Source organism: Lacerta agilis, chromosome 1 (genome assembly GCF_009819535.1).
Source record: "Lacerta agilis isolate rLacAgi1 chromosome 1, rLacAgi1.pri, whole genome shotgun sequence".
Taxonomy (NCBI): Eukaryota; Metazoa; Chordata; class Lepidosauria; order Squamata; family Lacertidae; genus Lacerta; species Lacerta agilis.
The window spans coordinates 99459859-99482372 of record NC_046312.1 but is presented as its reverse complement, the minus strand read 5'-3'; positions in this window follow the sequence as shown (position 1 = coordinate 99482372).

Below are 22514 nucleotides of genomic sequence, written 5' to 3'. Positions count from 1 at the left end.
TGGGATATCAAATGGGTCATGATTTTAAGGAGAGGAGAGAGAAATTTGCCCTTAAGGATAACTGATAATGATGGTTATAGGCTAGGAGCCCCTAGCTTGCCTTTAGCAACATACATAATTCTCCAGTACAAATTGCCTAAAAAAGTGAATGAGTGTTTGAGGAATATAAAAAGTTGTTGCTATTGTTGTCTTATTCTAAAATATTATTTTGAATTGGTTGTATCAGAGACGTAGTATACTGTAGGGGCGAAGAGTCAACACCACAAAGTTCCCAATTCAGATCTTAGCCACTGACCTTTTAGTGGGCTTTAGGCAAGGTACAGGTAATCTCTCTCTTCTAAACAACCCAGCTACAATGGGGAAATAATGTTGGCCTACAGTACAAGGTTGTTGTATGGATCATTGGGAAAATGTGTGTGTGTGTGTGTGTGTGTGTGTGTGTGTGTGAAGGCTTCATTAGCGTAAATTTCAAAAATAAATGTAATTTCCACATGTAATCAAAAAGCATTTCACTCTTAAATCTTATATTGTGATTTTATGTTGTGAACTGCCCTGAGATCTCTGGGTATAGGGCAGTATACAAATTTAATAAACAATAATAATAATAAATACATTTTAGAGGTGATAGCTAGTTTTATTAACATCACGTAGGGATTCAGATTGCCTGGTGTCCAAACAACTCATTTGTCAATTATACCAACATTGGTTTAAAACCTTGAAATCCAGTAGAAGCCAGGCTGGCACATTTCATGGAAATTGCTTAAAAGTGTACCTGCACATTTTGCTTCATAACTTTCTTTTTAGGTGGGCTAGAAACAGCCCCTCCCCCCGAAAGCTCGCTCATATAGCCATTTTTAGATTCTCTGTTGTAGTGACTAGGGAACACAGAGCTTCATTTTATACAGTGGCTTGGAACCCAAAACACAGCTTGAAGCGGAGAGAGCACAGGGCAGCTCAGAAACAGAAAATGAATTTTTAAAAATATCCAGATACAAGGCAAATCTTATAACCCCCTGCATACCCACACTTAAAACACAGATTTGAAACTGGAGAGCGGGAAAACACTGTCAGATTAGGAAACACTAGAGCCATTATAAACGGTGCTCAAAGCTTCCCAGAAGTTTAAACTCAGCTCATAATAAGCTCACCCTAGCACCAGTTTTGCTTCTTAACAGACTTTCTTGCCACCATAGCACAGAAGGTGTGCTTGCCAGGGGAAATAGTCTATAATTATAATTATTTATTAAATTTATTAAAATTATTTATTAAATTCAAGGCCTAGATTTTCATCTACAGTGTGGCACAAGCTATACCTTAGGGCCCCACTCTCTTGCCCCCCCCCCCAAAAAAAATGTAAAGGGGAAAAAACCCTGGACGTACATTTCCAAAATATAAAAAAAAAAAAAAACCAAATAAAAAAAACTCTACATACAGCAACAGTGTTTTGTGTTGTATAGGCTCCTATGATATAAGTAATGGGCCCCACCTGCTAGCCTGCTCCCTAAAATATCAATGGTTTGCTCATTTCTATATATAGGGTGCCTACATTCTGCATGGACTGGTTGCATGGCAATATGTGCAAATGTCTTTAGATACATATGAGGTCCATAAATTACCATACAGCATATATTCAACACAAAAAAGAGTGACAATTTGTTGTTGACAAAGGACAGCTGGACATATAAAGGGCCCCATTACCTTCAGTAGTTTAGGGTCTCATCAAACCTAAATCCGGTCCTGACAGTGTCCATTCACATAGGAGAGCCTGGGAAATGGATTTCTAAATGCCTAGATGTCTTCCTGAATGTGTGGAACCAGAAGGCACTCGGTATTCACTGTGCCTGGTTCCCTGGATGGTGTCAATGGTGAATATCAGGGCAAGCATACATGCCTTAGAGATCACACTTTTGCCACTACAGCAAGCCTTCCAGACTGGCCTTCCTTCTGCATCCCTCCACTTGTACTGGGGTGGGGGCAGAGATCTCCCCAACTTGGCAAATCCTTGGAAATCTATATACTGTATATATAAAGCAGTCATCCAAGTTGCAGGGGATCTAGCACGATGTTGCAATGCAGTTGTATCAAGGATTTGGTAATACACTCATACATTTCCGTTTAATAGATTTATTATTTACTTTCCCAAGCAAGAGGCAGATGGCTAATAAACACAAATTCTTTAATAGTGAGCACCCAGCTAATTACCACCTATTTGTATAGCTGCGGCCACAGATTGCCAGTTTCAGGCAGTCTTGAACTTGCTGTGGAAAGATGCGAAGTAGCACCTGTTCCAGTTGTGTGACCAGAAGATGTTGTTACGGCAGTAAGCCCCATCTGTGCAAGATATTATGACAATGAAACGTCCAGGAGGAGGTGATCTATGTGATAATGCAGGACTAAAAGCAGGAATAAATATCCAGCTTTCTTGATTTGTACCTGGAAAACTTGCAACAGAGCAAGGTAGATATGTGGAGCAATGGTGTGATGTGTTCCTATCAACTCTGTACGCAAGCAGTTATATGCAAACATACAAACACTTGTTAAGACTCACACCTGGATAGTTATGTACTCCAGTCATGGATGGGAAGGTGGGAAGGAAGAAGCGGAACATTTCATACTTCCCCACCTGTTTATTCCCCCCCCCCCCCCGGCCTTTAGTTTGCCTCAACTTAGATTGACATATTTGCTCATGCTTCTATTATTTTCATTTATGGAAGTGTCAAAAGACTGGAGGATGTTACCTTCAAGGTATTTTCAGCCATCATCAAGCCAATTAACTCTTATTCAATTGTACTTACTTAAAAGTAGATATGTATAAGATTGTGCTGCAAGTATCTGCTTGCTTTTGAGTAGATATGTATATGACTGCGCCATCGAAACTCCATGACATCTGTACATCACAATCTTCAGTAATCTGAGTCTTTTTGATGTATAGTTCTACACCACCCCACCTCTCTAACTTTCTGGAACACATTTCTGTGTTTCTGCAATTTGATCATAGAATGCAAATAGCTCTATTCTAATTGCCATTGGTCAATACAAAATGACAGATCTAATATGTACCTCCAGTTCACAGTTAATTGCTTAAAAAGGGAGGGAGGAAAGTTTTATATATATTTTTTTCTACCAACTCTTAACTTCAATCAGTGCCTAAATCATTATTATTTCTTTAGAAAGACATTTTAATATGTCACTTTTCCGTTCCAGCTCAATAAACAACCATTTATTTAGAATTTTAACACAATCTTCAGCTAAGTCAGGTAAGAATTGTTTCAAAAGAATAAAAACATTTTCATTTCCCATCACTGCCAAAAATGAAAAGAACATGAGTTATGAGTCTTGCTATGTTGTCTTAAGTTGATTACTATGGAATGATTAAAAAACTAGCTGAGCTGTCATAACAGAAGAGTACATTATAAGTGTAATAACAGCTTAGGGATACAATCCATCAATGCCGTACTTGGAAGCTGAAAAAAAAAAGTTGATCTATTTCTTTGGTCATCATTTTCAGCATATTAGATGACAAATAATTGTACATTCATCAATAACAATAGATTAAAGTTGAAATGATTTATTGCTATTACACTGCTGTTATGATGGAGCACCAGGTCACTCAAGCATTGACGAGGTCTGTATTTAATTTTCATGGGTCTCTTGGCAGAAATAATAGACAGAGGGGAAACCACCTGAAACTAGGTAGATCAAAGTTGTTGACAAGTGATTTGTAGGTTGGTTCTTCATGAGTGGTGGAGTTAGAGGTAGAAGTAACTTTTTTTTTAAGACCTGTGAACCACTAAATCAAAGAGACCTCTATATACATTGTTGTTCTACCAACCAGCCAGACATCAAAATGAAATATGAATGTCAGATGAATTGCGGGGAGGGACAGAAGCTCCTAACAGAGGTGCATAACTGTGGTTCATGTTTTGAACGTAAATGTTAGATTATTCTTTTGTATGCATTAGAGTACAAGGGCACTATAGTTCTGAAACTTCTCTGCCAGCAGGGAACGCATTCATTTTATAGAGAATTGTCCTTTCAGTTTGTGTTGGGAATCAGTCTGAAAACAGTTCAACAGGTGCAAGGTATTATTATTATTATTATTATTATTATTATTATTATTATTATTATATGAAAATCTCAAATGCAGCACTTTGGTATTCTAAGATTAGTTGTCTTTTTTAAAAAACCAAACACAGGGCTCCCTTAACACAACCCACCAAAGCTCCATTAGACTAATAAGAAAAGTAGTAGATGTGCTACTATATAGAGGAGGGTGAAAGGTTGTTTTCTGCTGCTCCAGAGAAGCGGACACGGAGCAATGGATTCAAACTACAAGAAAGAAGATTCCACCTAAACATTAGGAAGAACTTCCTGACAGTGAGAGCTGTTCGGCAGTGGAATTTGCTACCAAGGAGTGTGGTGGAGTCTCCTTCTTTGGAGGTCTTTAAGCAGAGGCTTGTCAGCCATCTGTCAGGAATGCTTTGATGGTGTTTCCTGCTTGGCAGGGGGTTGGACTGGATGGCCCTTGTGGTCTCTTCCAACTCTATGATTCTATGATTCTATGCTAATTGTGTCCCTCTGTAGAATGCACCACCGGTGCTGGTATGTAAGCACATCAACTAGTAGGTGAGGTAATAATAGGTGGCATTATCATGTTAAGTAGCTGGTTAGAGATGTGTGTGGGGAGACTGACTGGGAAAGGTAGCCAAATCACTGTCAAATCCAGCCATTTCCAGGGAAGTGGGAGAATGTCGCAGAAGTTCAATACTGTCACCTGCAATTTCAAAAGAGGAAGTGTTGAGACGATAAATTGCTTAGTTAAAAGGGAAGTTACTGTAGCTAAAGGGGAAGTCAATGGGAGGAGATTGGAGACTTAAACACCTCCGGGAACACTGGAAATGCCGTTAATGCTAACTTTTTTTATTATTTTTAAAATGAATAATACTACGGATTAGAAATGCTGAGATAAAAGTTGAAGAGGATGCTGGCACGATTAAAGAGCAGCGTCGAGATAGCTGTATAAGGGCCAGATGGGCTTCTTGAAAGTCTTGCTCAGATGAGGAAAATATAGAAAGGATACAAAGTTTGCAAAAACAAATACACATTGAAGATAAGGCCAGCAAAGAGGAAGCTGGGGAGATAATTGATGAAGGCCTGCAAGCAAATAATAAGGGTGCATTTAAATATAACACACACACACACACACACACACACACACACATAACAACCAGCAAAGGGACCTTTAAATGTGTAAGGTGTGACAGGAGTACTAAAGAAAAACACATAGCATCTGAAACTAAATAGTAAAGAGACATCAAAGTTATCAAGGGAATGTTTTGTATTTGAGGAAAGAATAAGGCATCTGAGGCTTTTAATTTGGAGATGAGATAACTAAGGGTTATTTTAGGCTTTTTTAATCAACTGTTTTGTTTTAGCTGGTTAGATGGTTTCTGGCTCATTACTTCAGATTTCATTATATTGTTTTGATTTTTATTGTCCGTTGTAATATTGTGCGGCTATTTCTGTTTTTAATGTACAACACCATGGAATCTATGTGTTAACGAAGGTGTGGTTTAAAAATAGAATGAATAAATAAAGACAGGGGAAGGAAAGCCCTGGTAGAGGTTTAGAAAACTACAAATGGTGTGGCTCGAGCAGGTAAAAAGGGGTTATTCTTCCCTCTTTGAGCACTTGAACTCAGGTCAGCAGTGGTTCAGAAAAGCTGAAAGGAAACCCTGTTTCACACAGTCTGTTAACTTATGGAACTCCCTGCCACAATGTGTTGCTTGCCACCAGCTGAAGTGACTTGAAAGAAGATTGGGCAAATTCAAGAAAATAATAGGTCAATAAGTCTTGATGGCTAAACTGAACTGTGTTCAGACTAAGGGCTCCTCCGGGTAACCTACTTATCGAATATTTATCCTGATTTTCTTGCTTATAGCAAAGTCAGAGGTATATTTGATCTTTATTAAACACATATTCTGATTTGTGTGGGGGGTATCTGTAGGTCTTCCCATTAACCATTTGTCTATTCCACACTCTTCAGTGCCTGTCTCCTAACGACAACAAGTGATTCTCTCTTTGAAAAGTGGGTTTGTTGTGCTGAAACAACAGAGTGCTTTAATCCACTATGAGTGCACAAACCTAACTCTCCTGCTATGCGCTTGAAACCCACCTGCAAATTCTGAATGTGCCTTGAACCAGTAGGCCATGAAAACAGGATGCTGGAGTGAAACAGCATGGGTCATGTGTTGCCTTCAAGCTCTGCTGGGTGACTTCTCAGAAGCAGCTAGCTGACCCCTGTAGGACACAGGATGCTGGACTCGAGAGACTCCCAGTCTGATATAACAGGGCTCTTCTGAAAATGACAAAAAGCCAAAGAACAGGATGTGCGCTAAGTAAACAGTGGCGCTCAACCAAAGAATGGATTGGATACATTTTGCTTCCGAAAGCTCCACCTGTCAATAAATTACCAAAAGCGAGTGACATGAATAGCAAAATAATAATAATAAAATCTTTAATTTTCTGTCCAGTCAAATCTTAGAGTATCACATTCAATTTTCCTTCGTCTCTAATCTAAATAATTTCCCACCTTGCTCATGATGAATGTCTTGCCAGTTCCTACTCAATCCCTCCACTTTACATGACCTAATTAAAGAAAACATTCCATGATTGCCTATTTTTCCTCATGCATGACAACCTATTATTTTTTTCTACCACCTGATTAGGGCTTTATTATCCTTGGATTTAGATTGATTTGCTGGGCACTTTAATAAAACACTACTTAGTTTGATTTAAAGGGCTACAGGTTTCATTCATTCACACAATTACCCTTATAACCAATTCCCATACTAAGTACTGTAGAGTTCCTACAAAAAAGGGACTTTTGATTGCCACGGTAAGAGGTTAAAAAACAAAAGAATCACAGGTGACATTCCTGTGGAATTCCTTGATGCTTTTTCTTCTGTGGGCAGTCAAGAGAGGACATTTTGCAATATAGTTTGTCAAGAGTGATAAATCTGTTTCATCATATCTGTCAGGAATGGCTCCTGTGTATTAAAAAACTACTATAAATATTTGCTCAAGATAAAACCAAACTTTCATATGATTAAATAATAATACATTTATGAAGACAAATTGCATTTGCGATGTGTTATCAACTATGTGAGCCAAAAGAAGGTAGTTAGAGTCCAAAATGGATGATGAATCAGTTTTGATTTCGAAATGCGGAGATTTTATTAAATAAATGGGATTTACATTATGTTTTGTTAGATAGAGAATTTCTTTCCTTTGAGAAAGTCTATTTGGAAATTCATCTACTGTACTGCACACAGAGGAAAGATTAAAAAAGAAAAGGCTATATGAAGAAGTTAATGTTTTTAGCTACTTCAAGATCTAGTTTTCATTGAGGTGTTCAACCTGTTTCTGTATTTTATTATTTTAGATTGCTCCCATGGGGCAGGGGTGGGGGCACAGGACTGAATGTTGCCCCGTACAAAATATTTTCCTGCACATAGAAGAGTTATTGCCCTGCATTGCTTGATGTGTGATATGTACCATGGTGCTTTGACATGGTGACTTGAGAACTGCTTTCTGCTTTCTGTGCCCTGCTCGAAATGGCTTCATTACTTTCAACTTCTCTTTCCCCCCCGCTCCATCTTTGATCACACTTAGTTTGTTACCGGTATTTGCCAAAACCACTTCTGCCTTTAGCTCTGCCCACCATTGGAATGTGGCCCTCAGAAGCCCAGCCATGTTTAAATTTGGCCCCTGCTTTAACTGATACAACTCAGACATAGAGCAACCAACTCAACGAGAAAGGGGTTGGCAATGATCCTCTTCTTGGATTACACATTGACAGCAGCTTTCCTATAAAGTATCAATGGTATTAAAATAAATAAAGATTGCCGCTAGAATTTTGATTGCTAAATACTGGAAAGGTGAAGAGCTTCCAACAGTAGAAGAATAGCAGATGAAGTTAATTGATTACATGGAACTCGCAGAACTGACCGCAAAGCTCCGAGACCAGAGGGAGGAGATGGTGCAAGAAGACTGGAAGAAATTTAAAGATTATTTGAAACAACGTGAAAAGTTGGACATTTGAAGTGGAATCAGTGAATATAATAGGCGTTAGCTGTATAATGTTAGTTAAAGTAGTATATAAGAAGTTAAGATTGGGTGTTATATTAGATGTTATAATAAGATGCAATATTAGATGTCAAGATGATTATGAAAAGTTTAAGAAGAATGTGATAGAAATAAGATAAGTTGTAAGTGAAGATTAAGAATAATGGTGAATGTTTATTAAAATAGTTAAGAAGTTACTAAAGTAAATTAGAACTGAACGCAGAAGAGAGAACGGAGGAAGTCCCCCAAATAAGATTAGAAATGAGGTTATAATAAGTAGATTTGTGTGTTTTTGTGTGTTGGTGTAGGTATGTATGAGTTTAATTTGATTGTTTATGTGTATTTTATGTTGTATTTGTTGTTTTGTTTTATGTAAAATGTATATTGTTTATTTGTTGTTTACATGGAAATACTAATAAAATTCTTATTAAAAATAAATAAATAAAGATTATTATTCAACAGGAAAGCTACATCTGGGTTAGTATGCACTTGTAGTTTTCAGTTTTTTTAAATGAAAAAGTTGCAGGTTCAGCCCCTGGTATGAAAGAAGAAGAGTTTGGATTTGATATCCCGCTTTTCACTACCCAAAGGAGTCTCAAAGCGGCTAACAATCTCCTTTCCCTTCCTCCCCCACAACAAACACTCTGTGAGGTGAGTGGGGCTGAGAGACTTCAGAGAAGTGTGACTAGCCCAAGGTCACCCAGTAGCTGCATGTGAAGGAGCGGAGACGTGAACCCAGTTCACCAGATTACGAGTCTACCTCTCTTAACCACTACACCACACTGGCTCTCAGCCCAGTTCTTAAGTCCCACTTAAGTAATGTTTTTGAACCATAAATGAAGTCTATAATGGTTTTGTTCCTCTCAGAGAACAGAGAAATGGTTTAAAAGCTGAGCAAACTGGGGCTGGGGAAACAGGTTATCTAGTAACCAGTTTCTGTATCTGTGGATAGTTTTGAGAGATGTCTGAGTGGATAGCATGAGTGCCAGCATGAAAGAACAATGCAACAAAGAGAAACAAAAGGCTATTATAAAATCTAAGTTGTGCTGTTATAGATACTCAATAGCCGACAGCTTATAGTGATTTGCTCCTAATTATTCTCAAATAATTACTGAATAGAATAGTAAATGTTATTAGGCTACTTTAATATTCAACATAAAACATCACTTGCTAGGATAATTTACAACTTGAGTATGTACGTGTGCTGGGAAACCAGGCTTGCTTAGAAAGGTTTTTTAACAAATGCCATTGTTCTCACAGTGTTGGCATTGTGTAGCTTTTGTGTAGCTTGGTGTTTGTTTTTTAGATATATATTTAACATAACTAATTCATCCTCGTGGGGGGCAGGGACTGCAGCAATAGCCTTCTGGCAGCAGCATCATGGGAGAGATGAGGTGATGGTGAGGTTGGGGCTGCGCTGTCTCCCTGGAAAGAGGGCTGGATTGGTTCCACTGGGGCCCCACAACCTTGCCACTGCCTCACTCCTCCCCTTCCTCATCCAGCGACACTGCAGCTCAGAAGTATGGCCGCCACTCCACCTGACCCCTGCACTCTCCTTCAGAAAAAAATAAAAATAATTTGCAATATTTGGGGAGGTTGAAGTGATCTAGGTTTTGTAAAAACAACCGCTCCCAATTGCTATTACAGTGATGGTGATTACAGCTGAAATCCTCACCCACAGACTGGACTAGAGGGCTCCCGCAGTGCTGTGTGCTGCTTATTAGGTCTAATCCGGAGGGATTTCCCCCTCTTGGTGTGGCCTTTGGAGTTGTCACAAGGAAAAGCTGTTGCCCCTGTTAATTTTGCCTTGTTGAATTTATTAAGTAGGATAAAGTGTGCAGTGTATTGTTGGGTAGAACTGTGCTTTTGCCGCACAATTGTGATATTTTTGCGTGCTTCCAAGTCGCCTAATACCACTCAGTATAAGAGACTGAACTGGTATAGAGTAAGATGCTATTTTGCTGGGAGACGAGGAAGGAGTGGTAATGTCGCTGTTTGTATGATACTGCGTTGCCCTAGATGAAAGTGGGGGAATGAGCTCTTTGTAATGTGACGCTTATTTTTTTTGTCGGCCAGATGTTTGCTTTGCAACAAATGGTTGGCTGGGGGATTAGCTGTGTTATCTGTATGGTTGATGGGAATGCTTGAAAGTGAGGTTTCTATGTACAAGATTGCTAAGGATATATTTGGGAGAGGTTATTGTGGAGGGCGGGAAAGTCTGGGCGCAGCGTCTTTTTCACTTATTTTGTTTCGTAGCTCATGATGTGGCATATGTGGAGCTGTATTTTTCTTTGATTTTTTTAAAATCCGTATTTTATGTTCCTGCCATAAAAAAAAAACAGTTCTTATAATGCAACACAGTTTTAAACAGTTTGCTATATTGATGCTGATAACACCAAGGTTGTGGGTTTTGATTCCTGCACTGCGAGGGATTGGACTAGGTGACACATGTTGTCCCTTACAACTTCTCTCTCTCTGTATGTATTTATGTACACATTTAAACGCCACCCACAATCTCCTTGCCACTTGTAAACCCATCTCTCCCCCCTCTCTTTCTGTGTGTGTGTGTGTAAAACCATTTAACCAACAGTTCAAACCAGCATTAAATATGAACATCAATAATTCAGAAGCCAATAATCAAAAATCCAGCAGCCTACTTAATAAAAATGATTTCAGCTAAAAGCTGCTTGAATGAAATAGATACTCAGAGACCTTTTTAAGGCCTGATGTGATGGGAGTACGTTGCTTGGGAGGAAGTTCCACGGATTACTCACATACATATGTCCTATTCAGGCATTTCCCATCATATGATAAGGGAAAGTGGGTGTGCACTTTCTGGAATTACTGGAGACGTATAGCTGGGTCTCATCAGCATACTGGTGACTGCTCCCGTTTACATCATATGGATATTTAAGAACACTGTGAATAAAACTGTGCCTTATAGTACCCCACAACTCAGTTGCTAGGAGGTAGACACACAGTCCCTCACTGTTGTACCTGAGGTGTTCTGTTGACATATTTTTCATGGCTTTTACACATACACAGACATCTACATATTCTGCTGGCATTGGGTGGGTGAGGGGCCTTCTGTCAAATCCTATAATGTTTCATTCAATAGACCTCTAGTGTCAGGTTACACTTTTAATTTCCTGTTGTTATCCATTTTTTTTGGAAGAACAATCAAACAACTTAGATACCTGCATTCCCCTCCTTTGCCCATATCCTTTTGTGCTCCTTATACATTTCCTCTTGACTGCTGATAGCTTGGTAAAGTCCCTGTCAGGTGAGGAAGGATGTGCATAAAAATGATTGTGGGGCTTCCAGGTTAAAATAAATAAAATAAACCCATCCAGTGTGTTTATGTTTTACTTTGAACCTGGACCATATGAAACACAGCAGACCCTACTCTTGTTGAGGCAGCTAGGTAAAACAGCAATATAAAAATTCTCCAGTGTCACTGTTGATCTGAGCAGTGTGGGATACAAAAATGGAATTTTGATAATCAGAAGAGTTGGATAATTGAGGTTGGGATAATGGAGTTTCCACCTACAACCCTTTTCTCATTACTCTTTCCAGTAATCTCACAAAAGAGTTATAGCTGTTTTCCTACTACTGAAATTGCTTTCACATCAAGCAGGCTTTGAATAGTGGCTGCCTCTGTATACTGTACTGCTGTTACTGGCTTTTCTCTTTTCTTTTTCTTTTTGCAGGGGTATGTATTGCAGAAGCAATTTTTGTGCCAGTGATCATTCATCAGCTTGCATGGTCTTTGTCATCTTAACTTCTTTCTCCCTTTAGTCCTCTGTGTTCAAAATCTTATTGCGGCCTCCCCCCCCCCCCCAATGAAGCTTCTTAAAGGCACACCTTATTGCAAATACCAACCCCTATCATGCAGCAGGGAGAATGAGTCACCTTATTGGTTGCAAATGAGCAACCTGCTGCTACATAATAGGGGTTGGTTTAAAAGGCCAGATAGGCAGCCATGGCTGCTTAGGAATATAGGAAGTTGCCATAGTATACTAAGGCAGACCAACTCAGTATTGTCTACACATAATTTCATACAGGTGACATTCCTAGCCCTGCCTTCCAAGGATTGAACATGGAACCTTCTGTATGCAAGACATGTGGCTCGTCGCTGAGATTAGATGCCTCCCTTATGGTGTTGACATCCTTCAGTCTCAGCAGGCAATGGTGGCATGCACCTTTGGGGGGTGAAGTCAAACGGTTGGAAGGTTACAGCGTCTGCTGTGGCTGTAGAGACTGATACGGAATCTGAAGAAGTGTGCATGCACACAAAAGCTCATACCAAGAACAAACTTAGTTGGTCTCTAAGGTGCTACTGGAAGGATTTTTTTTTAAAAAAAATTGTTTGTTTGTTTCGACTATGGCAGACCAAAACACGGCTACCTACGTGTAACTGATACAGAAGAGACATGTTTGGTTGCAGCTGGCATGTGGTCAATAGTCCCCTAAATGTTGCCATGATGCCTCCTTCCCAAAGCATGGGAAGTTTCTGCCTGGCTTAGCTCCAATGGGTCCAAGAGCCTGCCCGGCTTTGGGAAGGAGGTAAGAGGGCTCCTGGCACTTTCTTCACAAAGCCCAGGAAACCTCTACCCAGCATAGGGAGGTGGGAGCGATGCTCACCCATGTGATGTCAGGACATCTGGATGTTGCAATGTTGCACACATGATGTCCCCACCCCCCAATCAATACTGTTGGATATTTCCAATGCAATTATATTTATTAGGGCTTATTATTATTATTTATAAGTCAGTTATAGCCTGGATAATTTCCAGTATTTTCACTAGCTAATTTTATTTTGCTTTCAGTTGCCAATGTTATCTAGATTGGGGTCACAGCGATCAGCACTTGTCATCTTCTTCTTCTTCTTGCTTATAGCAATAAGAGGTCAACACCTGAAATGAGTTGGGGTACTTGAAGTTCAAGAAGATTCTAATATACTGATCACAACTAGGCAGCGCTGAAAATTCCCAGTATTCACATTTTGTATACAATTATCTGTCAATTTCACGCAAAATGTTTGGGTAATTATGGTTAGAATTATGGTGTTGTTGGTTTTACTTACAACTATTTATTTTAGTATTCTGCTTGAAATGGAAGAAACATAGCAAATTCAAGTTGTGTGATTGCAAGTCTACTCAGAAGTAAGTCCCACTAAGTTCACTTGTGCTTTCTCCCAGGTAAAAGAGCATAGTATTTCAGCCTTAGAATTTCTCCCTGTAAGTAAATATTGTATGGGCCTTTTACTACTTAACCAATATGCTGTGCTTTATTGGGAAAATAAACACCCCTTTCCAAGTTGTTTGGAGTGCAGTGAATGTGCCTCTCCTTCAGCGTTTTGCCACCATCCATGAGATGTTGTGCAGGTCCATCTCTTTCTGTCTCTGAAAGCAGAGAGGACACTGGGTGAGTCAGCAAGACCAGCTCAATTATCTGATAAGGCAAGAGTGAATAGGAAGGAGAGGAAATGTGGGGAAATGTCTGGGAAGAGCGAGAAGTTGAAAGTAAGGTACGAATAGGGAGGGAAGGAGATGACAGGAAATGATGGGGAGATAAATGAGAACAGGGAGATGGAATTATTGGCAGGGGAGGAGGGGAGAGAAAGGGAGCTTTTGAGAACTGCATCTGAAAGTTTCGACACAGGGTCACATTGTCCGTGCTGAAATTATAACAGCGATTGCTCCGTTGGAGGCACTATGCTTCTAAATTCTAGTTTCTGGAAAGTGCAGAAAGGGAGTGTGTGTGCTCAGGTCCACAGAGATCGCCACCTCTAGGAATGTTGAGGCCCAACCCCCCCATCTGGGCAAGTGGACAGAAGCAACTCCTTCACGGATCCCTTTAACGGGATACCCTATTTCTGGAGGGGAAAGTGAGGGTACAACTCCCCCCTTCAACCAAGACTAAGGTTACCCCATGCCTAAACCGGCACTTGAGCCAAAAGCCTTGCTGTCACGCTGTAATTTTTGGTAGACAAAAGGCAAATTTTCCTGCCATTTCATGCCCCACCGGGAGAGCAAAGAGGCACCTCCTCCATTTTTTTGACATCAGTATGAAGGAGGCCTCCATGCATATAGCCAGGGTTCATGGATGCAAGCTGGGACACTGGGTGTTGTTTGAATATTACCTTGTTGTGTCACTCAGCATTACCCACATTTGCAGCACCAATGAGCATAGTGAACATTGGCTGAAACTCATGGTTATTGAGGAAAGAGCTTGACCACAGGCTTGGGGTTGATACAATAGGTTAAATCAAAACTTGGCTTAGCTTGCCATAGCATAGGAGTAAAGTAGGAGGGAGGAGAAAAGTAGTTGCCTTAACAGGACCATGCTGCAGCCACACTTTCCTAAAAACAATAAATTCATCATTTCTATCTCCAGTGCTCGGTCAATTCATTATTGGGGTTAATTACCCAAACGAGAACAATGGCCACACACAAGTTCATAAAACAATATGTTTGAAATTTTTGCTTTCCATAATAAGAAGCTTTCCCAAATTCCCAAATTCAATTGCTTTTTGTGAAAATAAGCATTATTATTTTTATTTAAAAAAGAACACCCCCACCCACATTTCCTGCTTTTGGCAGAGGTGGAAGAAGGTGCTATATCAGTGTAATAGCACAGAATGATATGCTCCAGTAGTATTTTGATGAATTACATGATTATAGTTAAAATGAACAATTTCATCATGCTTGAATTAATAATGGTGGTATGATTTGGCAAGTGCTCCAGCTGCATTCTCCAACTCATCACTTCAGGAGACAGACTTTCTACGGACCAGGCATTGTCCTTGGAAAAACACAGAAACACTTTACAATTTAAAAACTATCGGGGGAGGGGGAAGAGGATGACAGGAGTGTCACTTTTAAAAGAGGAAAAAAAGAAATTAATATATGCAAAGCCCCTTATTCTTATTAGAAGAAGAAGAGGAGTTTGGATTTGATATCCCGCTTTATCACTACCCGAAGGAGTCTCAAAGCGGCTAACATTCTCCTTTCCCTTCCTCCCCCACAACAAACACTCTGTGAGGTGAGTGGGGCTGAGAGACTTCAAAGAAGTGTGACTAGCCCAAGGTCACCCAGCAGCTGCATGTGGAGGAGTGGAGACGCGAACCCAGTTCCCCAGATTACGAGTCTACCGCTCTTAACCACTACACCACACTGGCTCTCAATTATGGTTTCACTATTTTCTTTTTCTCATTGCCTCTTTTTGATATCTAAGGTAACTAGAACCATGCCTGCAAAGACAAAGGCCCATTTCTCACCAACAACAAATGAAGGGAGAAACCAGAGAGAAACACACTGTTACTTGCTATTGAAGATGGAGAAGCTCGCAAGCCTGGATACTCTGGAGGAATGTTGTGGACCTTTTTTGCCATTGCCCCTTCCCAGCAAACCAGGTAACCATTTCTCTGCTATTTGGCCTTGTCCTCCTTTTCCCCACCCCACCTCTTCCTTCTTTTCTCCATCTTCCCCCCCCCTCCACCCCAGAAGCACCAATCCTGCTAGGTTGCCCCAGCGTCACACACTATAGCAGAGCTTTCCAAACTTTTCATGTTGGCAGCAGACTTTTTAGACATGCATCATTTCGCGACACAGTAATTCAGTTTACTACCAAACTGGAGGTTAAACTAAGCCTTTTCCAGCCCTGGGAGGAGTGTGGGGAGCATTCGTGCGACACACCTACACACTATAGCTGACATGTGTCATGACACGCAGTTTGGAAAGCTCTGCATTATAGGAAACCTCAGTAAGAGCCACAGATCATGAGCCCTGCTAGTTGGGCTGCAAAACAAGTGAATGGAATGCAAGTGAATGGAAATACTGAAGATTCAGATTTCTGGATGCTATTGATTTGAGCCAAACTGAGGCCAAGTCCAGGTTGCTAATTCAGGTCCCAAATTGAATCAGGGTTGGTGGAGGGGGCTGCAGCAAGTGGGAGAGGAAAGAGAAGGCCCATTGCATGAACAGCTGCCCATCCACTTTCTTTGTACAACTGCCTCGAAAGTTGTTTTGACACACAGGATAGAAATGGTTATGTATTCAGTGGTCTGTGATTGCCTGAGCTTGAGTCTGGACTAAGGATTCTGAGCCCCTGTGTTCTGATTCGATATATGATATCCAATCACAGAACTTTTCAGGATTTGGGCCTCTGCCATTGGCCCTTATACTCTGACTCACGATTCGCAGCTTGGAAGTTTAGACAGCCAATCACGTTGGGAGTGGGAATGGCCCAGGCCTGCAGAAATGTATATAAGCAGTTGCTTTGCTCCTGTTGTCCAGTTCTGTTAGTTCAATAAAGGTTCTTGCTGTTATCACTGTGTCTTGCCTTGTGGGAACTCACCTACACTTCAGAAATGTTTTACAGTTTTCTGAAAATAAGACTGTCTTACTGTAACAGAGAAAGAAAAATAATGTATTAGTACTACGAGCAGAAGTTTTCCCCCTCCTAAACTGTAAATGATCTCACACTCCAGTTTGTCAAGAAAGCCATAATAACAATAACAGTAAACTTGAGTCAGTGGTAGGGGATCTGCCTTGCATGTAGAAGCAGTGGCAGAGCTTCATGCTCTGGCATTGGGGGCAGAGAGCAGGTGGGGGCGGGGCTGGCGCATGTCCTGGGGGCATGGCGCGTCGCCTGGGGGGCATGGTACCCAGCACGGGCAGGGGGGCAGCTGCGATGGCACCCCACTGGGATTGTGCTGCTGGGGGCGGTGCGCTCCCCCCGCACTCCTCTTCCTCCGCCAGTGTGTAGAAGGTCCCAAGTTTAATCTCCACCATCTCCAGGTAGGGTTAGTGATGTCTCCTGTCTGAAACAGGAGGACCCAGGTGGCGCTGTGGACCCAGGTGGCGCTGTGGGTTAAACCACAGAGTCTAGGGCTTGCTGATCAGAAGGTCGGCGGTTCGAATCCCTGCCACGGGGTGAGCTCCCGTTGCTCGGTCCCAGCTCCTGCCCACCTAGCAGTTCGAAAGCACATCAAAGTGCAAGTAAATAAATAGGGACCGCTCCAGCGGGAAGGTAAACGGCGTTTCCGTGCGCTGCTCTGGTTCGCCAGAAGCGGCTTTGTCATGCTGGCCACATGACCCGGAAGCTGTCTGCGGACAAACGCCAGCTCCCTCGGCCTATAGAGCGAGATGAGCGCCGCAACCCCAGAGTCGGACACGACTGGACCTGATGGTCAGGGGTCCCTTTACCTTTACCTTTTACCTGTCTGAAATCTTGGAGAGCTGCTGCCTTTAGCACAGACAATTCTGAACTAGATGGATCAATCACCTGAGTGGTTATATAAGCCGCTTCCTGTGCTCCATAGCATGGGAGGTCCTGGGTTCAACTTCTGGCATTTCCAGGTCTGAAACCCTGGAGAGCCTTTGCCAGCCCATGTAGCAAATAATGGCCTAGATGGACCAACAGTCTGTTTCCATGTAAGGCAGTTTTCTATGTTCCTATGTACTGGAGGATTACATTGATCCAATCATTGGGAGGCACGAGGTGTTTCATGAGCTGGCACTAATGTGAACACCGAAAATAGACCCCTCAAGGTGTTTGTTCAATAACAGGGTTGACAGCTGCAAACAGGGCAATGGAAATACTTCGAGTGCTGTTAACCACCAGGATGCTTGGGCTCTGGATAATAAATCGAAACATTGAATTCTGGAGCTGTCAATCAAGAGTGCGTGCCCCCCCCCCTTTAAAGAGAACTATTTTTTCCTTCAAATAATAATACTCATTATGTTATAGATAATAAATATAAACTTTGAGGGCCATTATACACTGTGCAATTTCACGATTCTTCAATAGGTTTTGAACAGATGTTTATGCAGTTACGATGTACTTGGTGATTATGCTGTGTTCAATGGCCTTCAGTGTATCACATGCTAAAAACTTGAGTTCATGCCCTGAATACCTTTTTTTTTTTTTTATTCACAGAAATGAATATTGGCTTTAATGCATGACTTCCCTCCCCTGCCTCCGTCCCACTACTCTAATCCTGGATTTTTGCCCTCCTTCTCCATTTACATGTTGTACTTTTGTATGAAACATAAGCTTTAATAAGCTGTGATGGGTGTCATGGTCATGCGTTGGAATTTAAACCTGAAAGGAATAATTGACATTTTAATTCTAAAAAGCAAGACCTGCAATAAAGCAGTGCATTTATTTACAGGAAGAACATTAGCGATTGCCAAGGAAATTCTGTTGGCTAAATGTCATGCTGCAATGGCCAAATAAATAGTTTGAGGATTGGGGGATTAGCAGTGCAACCCAATACACATCTGCAACTTATAATTTTAAAGAGTATATTATCTGAATCTCACAACTCTCCATCAGTTTAGCAATTATCAGAGAATGCATGAAGATGGAATAATGGTTGCTTCTGGCTTCAGCTCAGAAGAAGTGTAAAATCTCACTCTGCAGTGAAGCATCGGTTAATGAGATTGAGGGTGTACAGACAAATCCGTAAGTGAAACCATGCGTGCTCAACCACTGCCTTTGCAGACTAATTTTTGCCCTTGATTTTGGTCTGCTTTTGGAGCACTGACAATTGTTGGTCTGTTCATTTAAAGAATTCAGATGCACACACATTGCACTGAGTCACTGTCATCCTGCTACTAGTTCCATGAGCAAGCCTTGGAAAACATGTTGCTCACAAACCAGTATCCATACATGATATCCAGTCAGAAAACCACCTGTGGACGCTAAGAAGGTGGGAATCAAATGATAAAATGAGCACAGCATTAGTAGTAGTACAGTGGTACCTCTGGTTACGTACCTGATCCGTCTGTTCCGGGGTGCCGTTTGCACCCTGAAAAGTACGCAACCAGAGCGGCGATATTGCGCATGTGCGGAAGCACGATACCACACTTCTGCACATGCGCGACCTGTGCAGAACGCTTCCGGGTTTGCCGCGTTCATAACCCGTGCCATTCGCAAACTGCAGCGAATGCAACACGAGGTATGACTGTACTATGGACTACTGCAGGGCCTTCTTGGCAGTGGCACCCTCCAAGGAGATAAAGAACTACATATCTTTTAGAAGACATCTGAAGACAGCCCTGTATTGGGAAGTTTTTGACGTTTTATTGTTATTTTTATATTTTGCTGGAAGCTGCCCAGAGTAGTTGGGGAAACCCAGCCAGATGGGCAGGGTATAAATAATAAAATGATGATGATGATGATGATGATGATGTTGTAGTCCCTCTATGAATGGCAAATATGAAGTGGCAAGAAAGATGAGATTTGTACCCACAGAACCCACATTCCCCGCCACCCTCACTGACAGAGAGAAGGCTTAAGATGTTTACTAAGTTGTGGCATGTGGTACGTTTCCAGTTAAGAACAATATTGGGTGGAGGACAAAGTGGCTGGTTCTTCTGGTCTCGGATTTAAAGAGTTATTGCTTCCTTCATATCGGGCCTTGTTTCTGAGCCCAATTCAAGGGGACCATGTAAGAGTTTAATGCCCTAAATGACCTAGGGCCCAAATATATATATATATATATATATATATATAACCCTGACTCCTTTCCTAAAGCCCCTCTTGAGTGTAGAGATCAGCAGAGGGGGGCTTCTTGGAAGTTCTGCCACTCTCAGAAGCTTGGGGTGGTGGCAGCCCAGGAAAAGGCATTCTCTGTGGCAGCCCCTAAGTTGTGGAATTCTCTCCCGACAGAAGTGCGCCTGGTCCCTTCTCTATACAGTTTTTGGAAAATACTGAAGATGCATCTCTCTATCCAGACCTTTGACACCTGAGAGGTATACTTTTGGGACCCACCCTGTTCTTGAGATCGTCATTTGTCTTGACTGTTTTTAATACTGGATTTTAAATTGTTGTGTGGGTGTGTGGTAACAATGATGGTGCTGGGCAAGTACTTTCAAATGCGGTCTGCAATATGACCGAGGCTTTCTTATAGGAATGTCGGAAGATGCGTATTACCAGGGGCAACAATTTATTTATTTATTGTGGGGCTGAATTACTGCCCGGCAACAAATATCCACTTTGGATGGGCAAGGTGCTTGAGAGGGTGCGGGGAGAGGAACTCATGTACCTCCAGAGTCATAGCACCCTCTGAGTTGGAGGGCTGTGTGATCCCTTCTTCCTTCCGGTGTTTCTGGTATTCCATGCTGTCTTTCTGCTCTCTCACCAGCCACTCATCCCTTTTGGTTTCTATTCATGTTCTACAGGGGTGCTGAGGCCTCCTGACTTGAGTCCCAAGCAGTGGCGTAGCAAGGTCAGGTGGTACCCGGTGCGGAAAATTTCTTGTCACCCCCTCCCCAACATTGAAATCTAGTTGGACTCCCAAGAGACTGCGATCTACTCACAGTATAAAAATACTGGCTGTGATCTACCCATTGTCATTGCCAGGAGTTGTTGAGCTTTTTTTAGGGGAGGGTTGGCCAAAGTTCTTGAGCTTATTTTGGGGTTACAGGCTTTGGGTCCTGCTTCTCTTCTTCCCTCCACCCTCCACTTGTTTGCTTGACAGCCTCCTTCCCATCATCTCTCTGCCTGCCTGCCTGCCTGCCTGCCTGCCTCCTCCAGCAGACCGGGAGCACGGGGCTGTGAAAACAAAGAGGGAAGGGGGGAAAGCTGCCGGCACAACTACCCCTTCCCCCGATGGCTCAGGGCATGCAGGAGTTGCAGGTGAGTGGCGTGCCAAATGTGATGACACCCAGGGTGAACCACCCCCACTGCCCCTAACTTGCTCCACCCCTGGTCCCAAAGACTGCCGGTATCCGCTGGCGTTCATTCTCACCCTGCCAGCACTGCTGCCCCCGCCACTCCATGACAGAGGCACTGTGTTACAATGGTGTTAGTCATACTTAAAAAACATATTTTATTTTGATGTATGCATTTCTAAAAGCACATTACCCACAAGTAGCAGAATTTGGAGAAACAGCAAATCCCGAAGGTTACGTACAGCAATCCATTATGGGAGGAGCAAATTAGAAGAGTTTGCTTAAAAAAAACACATGGGCCAAACAAATTTCTCCCCCCATCGCTATGTCACACCCATGACACAGTCAGAGCCAACAGTGGCTCTGTGTCTGTGACTCGTGTCTCTCATGACCAGAATGCAGATAGGGAACCTAAACTTGTATGCTCACTCATAAAATTGCATGCATGTCAACCAACAGAAAACTAGAAGCTACATCAAGAGCTTGCCTTGTATACAAGCCATTGGTGGCCAATGTATGGATGGGAAGCAATTCCTATAGGATACAGGACTGAGGCATAAGTGAAAGGATGTCATTAATATATGTAATATAGGTAAGGTAAAGGGACCCCTGACCATTAGGTCCAGCTGTGTCCGACTCTGGGGTTGCAGTGCTCTTCTCGTGTTACTGGCCAAGGGACCCAGTGTACAGCTTCTGGGTCATGTGGCCAGCATGACTAAGCCACTTCTGGTGAACCAGAGCAGCGCACGAAAACACCGTTTACCTTCCTGCTGGAGCGGTCCCTATTTATCTACTTGCACTTTGATGTGCTTTTGAACTGCTAGGTGGGCAGGAGCTGGGACCACGCAACAGGAGCTCACCCCGTCACAGGGATTCGAACCGCCGACCTTCTGATCAGCAAGCCCTAGGCTCTGTGGTTTAACCCACAGCACCACCAGCTCCACCTGCGTATGTAATATAGCTTTATAAAATGACATGGCTGTAATGTACCCTGGGTGTATCCACAGCTAAATTGCTAATAGAAACCTTGTCCATACTCTGGCTGACTTTTCTTCCTGGCCTTTTGTGGATATGATTTTGAAAGCGATACCAGCAATATTACTTAGCTCTCTTGCCATGCCTTTATGAAATGGTATATGAAGCAGTCAAGTAAGGAAAATTAAATATGATGCCCATTAGATCAATACAATTTTATTTATGTGTCTTGTGTAGCTACACAAACCACTTACCATTAGGACTTATTTGTGAGTAGATTATTTCTATTTATGTTTAAGTGCTTTATTGTCGCTACTATGGTTATTGTGCAGATTTTAAGTTTAGAACCAGATTGAATAACATCCCGGTGATACTGGAGAGGAACTGTAGCATCGTCTGCTGATGAGAAACATACAGATTCCCTCCTGCTTTCTTGCTTTAGGAGCCTGGTGACAGATCTAGAAGACTTTTAGGCTGCAACCGTAAACACACTTACTAGGAAATAAGACCCACTGAACACAGAGACTTACTTGGAGTGTAGGATTTTGCAGTTTGATCTCATTATTTGTTATTATTATTTCAATTTATCTACATTCTGCTTTTCAGTCCAAAGGTCATCAATTGCATATTAAGAACAACAACATATGCAGCCAAGCACAATCAGATGTTGTAAATCCATCAACAGCACAAAGTACAAGAGCAAAATCACAACATAGGAGGGCTGAA